Below are 6254 nucleotides of genomic sequence, written 5' to 3'. Positions count from 1 at the left end.
ACATTTCGGGGGGGGGGGTTAGACCCCCCTCCTCCCCTCGGGGGACGGTGGTGTATCCTCCCGGCGGAGGGGGTGGGCGTTATATATGTTTTGATAAAAAATTTGGTCTCGTTCTCGGTGATTATGAAGGGCTTAGATTAACAAAATATTTGAAACTGTAAAAATGAGCCATTTTTTTGCTACAACTAACGCTATTTCCAAAAATTGAGAAGGGAATGGATTAGTTGAGCCAGAAATTTTGATTTCATGCTAGACTTTTTCCATGCATCATGGTCGCTGCTTTTACACTTTACCCCCCACACATTCTGACGTCCCATATATAGCTGTGTAAATTTGTTTCATCGTTGTGTCGAATCTTGTGGTGACATCCTTACTTGCAATATTCCTTCATTTTCTTTTATGTTGTAAAGTAATAATTTGATTAGTTGATTTATTTCAATGTATTCTTAGGACTAAATCCCGAACCATCAAGGGGTGGGTGGATTTTCAGAATAGGGCCATCATATTTGTAAATAATATTACATTAAGAATTTGATGTTTATAATTTTGTTTTTTTAGCGTGTTTTTTTTTTTCAGAAAATTAAAAAAAAAAAATATTTGGCTTCATAAAAATAAAAATTAAAGATTTGCCAATTGTTTGAAGAATAAGAAAAGTAGTGTATAAGTATTTTTATGATTAAAGTTCGCTTAAAAACTGATTGATAGGGACCACGTAGGTTGGGCTGGGGCCCAGTCTCCTGAAAAAGTAAATTTCTTAAAATTTTTTGGCATTTCTTTATTAAATTGTAGGTTTTTTATTAACCCCCCTATTTTTTTAAATTAAATCATTTGCAATTTGCTTTTATTAACTCATTGATCTGTTTGCTCCATCTTCCATTTATTTCTTTGTCACACAATTTTTTTAATTTGTGAATTATTTTTCAACTACTCCCGAATGTTCAGTTACTTCCCACTTTTATCAGTATAGCAAACCGGTAAGAGCACTTCCTAAGGCTCTGCTAACTTAGGTTATTAACCACGCTGTTTTCAGAGGTTTCACAAGTTCAGGCACGTACAAAGAATTTTTTGGGGAGGAGGTCAAACAAACAAACAAAAAAATAAACTCATTTTCAAAATGAACTAAAAAGCAGATAATTTTTTTTCTCTCAAGAATATATGAATATAAATTAACAAATCAAAAAGTGTTGTCTTTTACATAATATAAACACAAAATTTTTTTAGGTTTTAATTGCATAAACTATAAAAGTCAATTAATTGAGGAAAAAAGTAAAAAAAATCAACTTATTAAGAATCGACTTAATTTTTTTCCCGTTAATTTAAAATGATGACTTGTATTATGAAAAAAAAAATATTTTCATAATTTGTTTTTTCCAATTACAAAAAAAAAATATTTTTTCTATTAAAATATTAAAAAAAAAGTTATCACAGAAAAAGGAAACGCTCTTAATGTTGTGCCATACTGATAAAATTGGGAAGTAACTGAGCATTCGGGAGTGTTTGAAAAATAATTCACAAGTTTAAAAAAGTTTCTCACAAACAAATACAACTTAAGTTAGAAAGAATATTCTCTTATTTCCTTTTTTCTTTTGGTTGGGAGTTATGATTCAAATTACAAAAAGAACAAATGCATTTTATGTAAAAATAACTTCTATTTGAAATAGGAACTTAAGACAACTATTGAAATATTTTTTGTTCAATAAAATAAAAACGAAACAAAAATTCTGTGATTCGGAAGTCCTCAAATCTTCATGTTGGAGGGATGCGAATTTAAGGCTGTAGGTCGTAAGAACGAGACCGAGCAAATATAAAAAGTACGACTTGAATGGATCGATTAAAATGATTTCTTTTTTCTTTTTAGAAGTTATATTTATTAATATCGGTTTTTATTGAAATTTAACAATAAAAAAAAAATTTAATTGTTTATACGGTTTTATGAAAAACTAAAAATTGTCATTTGTTCATTGATTTGCATTTTATCTTGTACTTATTAATCATCAACTTTTGGTTCCAAAAACTAATAAGGTCTATTAAAAACAACAACATAAGTAAAATAGTAGCTTGAGGTTATATACACGCATTGAACGGGGGGAGAGGAGATGTCTTTTTGTTTTGCAAGTAAACCGGAAGGACAAGTTGCAGTTGAATAAATATTAATTTCTTACATGTAAAGAATCATAAATTATTATTACTGTGAATTTTCATTTCAGTAAAGGACATAAGCCAAGTCTAGATCAGTGTTACAAACTGAATGATATCAAATTAAATAAAACAGTTCAGAAAAAAAAATGGTCTCTCAAAGACCAAAGCACGCTTTAAACTTCTGTGGAATGCACTAAAGTTTGAGAGAAATTGAATAGAAGAAAGTTCATACTTTTGAATGATTCGCAGTGGGGATTCTGAAGTCATATAACATAGGACACATCACTTTTTTATCCTTAATGCATCATATTATTCAAGAAATTCGATGGAAGAGTATGAATGCCAAACTAACTGATCATTATCGACTTAAATCTTGGAGAAGGGAGATCCATATTTTTCGACACGTGCTAAAGAACAGGCAAAGTATGAAAGAGAACGGGGGTCATTATGAAAATTAATTGGTTTCCGAATGCCATTGGTCTGAGTAACCCACCGGTATATGCCCGTTCAAGTTCATCATTTAATGCCAAAAATATTCTCAAAACAGTTTAGTTAGAAAAATGCCTACCAACATTTAAGTTTTTCAAGGTTTATTGATTTTAATCATTGCTGACCAATATTCAATATTTAATATTCAGAAATTAATTTAAAAAATTTTTTAATTTTCTAAAGCGTGTTTAAGATTGGTAATTAATTTATGTATACTTCATTTTATAATATTTTGCTTTTAATATAATAATATTTTTTAAATTTTTTAAAATATATAAGATGTTATTTTATTTCAAATAGACAAGAAAATTATTTTGGTAATGGATATACGAAATTTTTTTTTGAAGTCAGATTCGGAATCTCTTTAATCAGCATCATCAACGAAAACACCTATTTCTGTTCAGACAGCGCAAAAAACTGGTTGAGTGTTAGATATGGGGCCTAGTTCAAAACTACAAGTCTGCCAGGAAGAGTCTTCGGGACATTCAACCCAAAACCCATCTACTTCAGATCTATGTGCTAGTGAAGAACATTTGGTTGTCGGGAGCAATCCAAACTGCGAAAGCCAAAATATAGAAATAGATAAGGAATTAAGATCATCTATAACGCGTCCATACAAAAAAGAAAGGTTTGCGAAGAAACGGAAAGTGGTAGTTGAAAATAGGAAGTTTAGGGAGAAGTGGTTTGAGCATGAAGATCTTAAAGATTGGATTGAAAGGTGTTCTTTCAGTAAAAACGTTGCTTACTGTAAATATTGCCAGAAAAAAGTATTTGGGGGTATGTCTCATTTGCTTAGACATGCTGAAACTGATTTTCACAAGAGAAATCACATGAGCATGCACAATCAAATTAAAGTAGTTGAGAACAATGAACTAGTTGTAAATCCTAAATCAAAAGAACAGGTGTTGCTTAAAGATAAAGTTGTTAAGTTAGAACTGGCTCTTGCTGCATGGATAGCTTCAAGTAAACAAGAAATAAGTATTATGGACAAGTTACCTAAGTCCTCTAAGCTCATATTAGTGACTCTCCAACTGTTGAACATGTTGAGTGTGCAAGAACCAAGACCTCCAGTTGAATCAAAAATGTGATTGCTCCTTTTGCCATAGAAAAACTCAGTTATAAGTTTAAAAGACTAAAATTCTCCATTTTAGTCGACGAAAGTACTGACAGGACTGGATCTAAGTTATTTGTGATTATTTGTCGTTATTTTTGCTTTGATTCAGGTGAATTAAAAGAAGAGTTTCCTGCTCTACTCGAGCTTCACGACGCCAGTGCAAATGGTTTGAATAAACTTGTCAATGAAATAATCAATGACCAATGCAGTCCTTACTCAAATATAATTGGCTTTGCTTCGGACAATGCCAGTGTAATGTTAGACAAGCGGACCGGCCTGGCCACTTCCATTAAAAATGATTTACCATGGCTTGTCGTAACTGGGTGAGTTTGCCACTCGTTCTCACTCTGCTCTTCTGCCGCCTTTAAAAAACTTTCATCTGACATTGTGCAGTTCAATCACAGCATCTATAATTATATTTCAGGAAGTACAAAGCGACAAGCAGAGCTGAAAGAATTTCTGCATTTTCTACAGGTTGCAGAGCATCAATTGCTTTATCCATGTGCAACAAGATGGTTGGCGTTTTCATCAGTTGCCGACCGCTTGATTAAACAATAAATCGTACCCACAGAGTTTTTAAGATACCATTCGTTGAAGGAAATAACGTGATTGCTGTAAATCCTAATTTGGGTTTTGTGAATCCAAATGTTAAATTGTCTAATTTTTCTTAAATATGCTTTACCCATTGTTAACAAAATAAACGTCAAATTTCAGAGTGCAGACGTAACAGTCCATAAATTAATGTCTAGTGATTTATCCCTTCTTCAAGAAATAGGGTTGAATTTCATTAACGAGAGTCAGCTGAGGCCTGATAAATCCTGTCCATTTACAATGGATTTTTCAGATCCTCGAAATTTTAGGAGCATACAAGATATGCATTTTGGTGCACAATTTCAACTATACGAGCTTGAAAGCATCGACAAGGGTGCGGCCGAGGTGCGCCAAGTGCAAAATGTAAAAAAAAGCTGTTTAGCATTTTATATCAAGCTACAGTTTGAGATACAATTGCGAATAAACCCAAAAGACCCTAGTTTATTGGATCTAGTTCAAAGTCTATCCCCAAGTGTAGCGAAGTCCAGGAACGTGAATTGTCTCTTTTCTTAAGATGTTTAAATAATACGTTCTTCATTTTGATCTTGAGACACTAAAAACAGAGTGGTGACGTCTGCCTTTTATAATAAGTGAGGCAAATTTAGATGTTAAGCTGTCTGTGGTACAGTTCTGGAATGGTTTTGCCAATTTAAAAAATGGAACTGACAATCCGTCCTTACAATTTTTAGCAAATTTCATTCTCACATTGACGCGTCTATCCCATTTCAGTGCTAGACCAGAGTGACAATTTTCTGAATTAAAAATGATAAAGACCCCACTTCTTAATAGACTCACTCCAAAAACTGTTTTTAATATTATGGATATCAGAAAAGCTATTCCTGACCCAGGTTCTTGGGAGATCCTAGATGGTCCTTTAAGGAAAGTAGAAAAGTTGTGAAAGGGAACTCCCAATTTAAACATGTTTCCTAATTGAATTTGTTTGCTTCCTTGTATAAGTGTATATTATGTTGTGTCTTATATCTACATAACAAGTAAACCTTAAATTAAGCCCTAAACGATTATCTGAGTTGTTTATATAAATTTCTCTAAATAAAAATACAATCTCTGCTCATCCTTTTCTTCCAAGTATCCTAAATAAAATCAAAATCGCAGATAAATTGAGAACAAACTAAGGTATGCAGTATCAGAAATTGAGTAAATACACCATAGGACGAATATCTCTTTATCAGGATTTTTTTCATTTATCAGGCGTCTAGAGGATTTTTTTTTAATTTAATTAATTTAAATTCAAGTTTTTATTTTGATTTTTACTGCTTAAAAAAAAATTTTCAATCAATCTTTCTGGATAAAAAAGTACGAATTGCACCCGAATCGGCTCATTTTTTTATTTCATATATGTTTCTGATGCTAAAGTTAAAAGGTGTCCAATTTATTAATATTTAGAAAGAAGAAGGGTGGTTTTCAAAACTTTTCATTAAGATACTAAAAAGGCATCTTTTAAAAGTTGAAGGTGGGATTAAATAGTAACAAAGACAGTGACGAAGACCAAACTGCCTGTCCATCATAAGCAATAAGTAAGATAATATGGACATTTTTAAATAAAAGAGTGGAACGCATGATAGAATTTTAATGTGAGTTTCTTTTATATTGGTTTTTCTTCATTTGTTTGGCTGAGGACGGCCTTTGGATATAGGATCGAAATATTTATTTAAAGTTGCGTTCCAATTTCTTATATAAAAATTTTCCTATTTTTCTACTTATTTTTTATGTGGGGGGATTTTTAATGAGATTTCGGTAAAGTATATTTTTAAAATTATAAAGGCAGCAAATGTCCCCCCCCCCCCCTTAAGTACCGCCTCTGATAACAAAGTTAGGGCACCCAGCCTTGAAAAGAGACTTTCCTATCAAAAGGCACGAAAAAGTTACGTTTTAAGAGTTTGGACGGTACGAATTTTTTTGG

Source organism: Artemia sp. Qi Xiang Cuo, chromosome 13 (assembly GCF_049724085.1).
Source record: "Artemia sp. Qi Xiang Cuo chromosome 13, ASM4972408v1, whole genome shotgun sequence".
NCBI lineage: Eukaryota > Metazoa > Arthropoda > Branchiopoda > Anostraca > Artemiidae > Artemia > Artemia sp. Qi Xiang Cuo.
Note: the sequence above shows the minus strand (reverse complement) of the source record.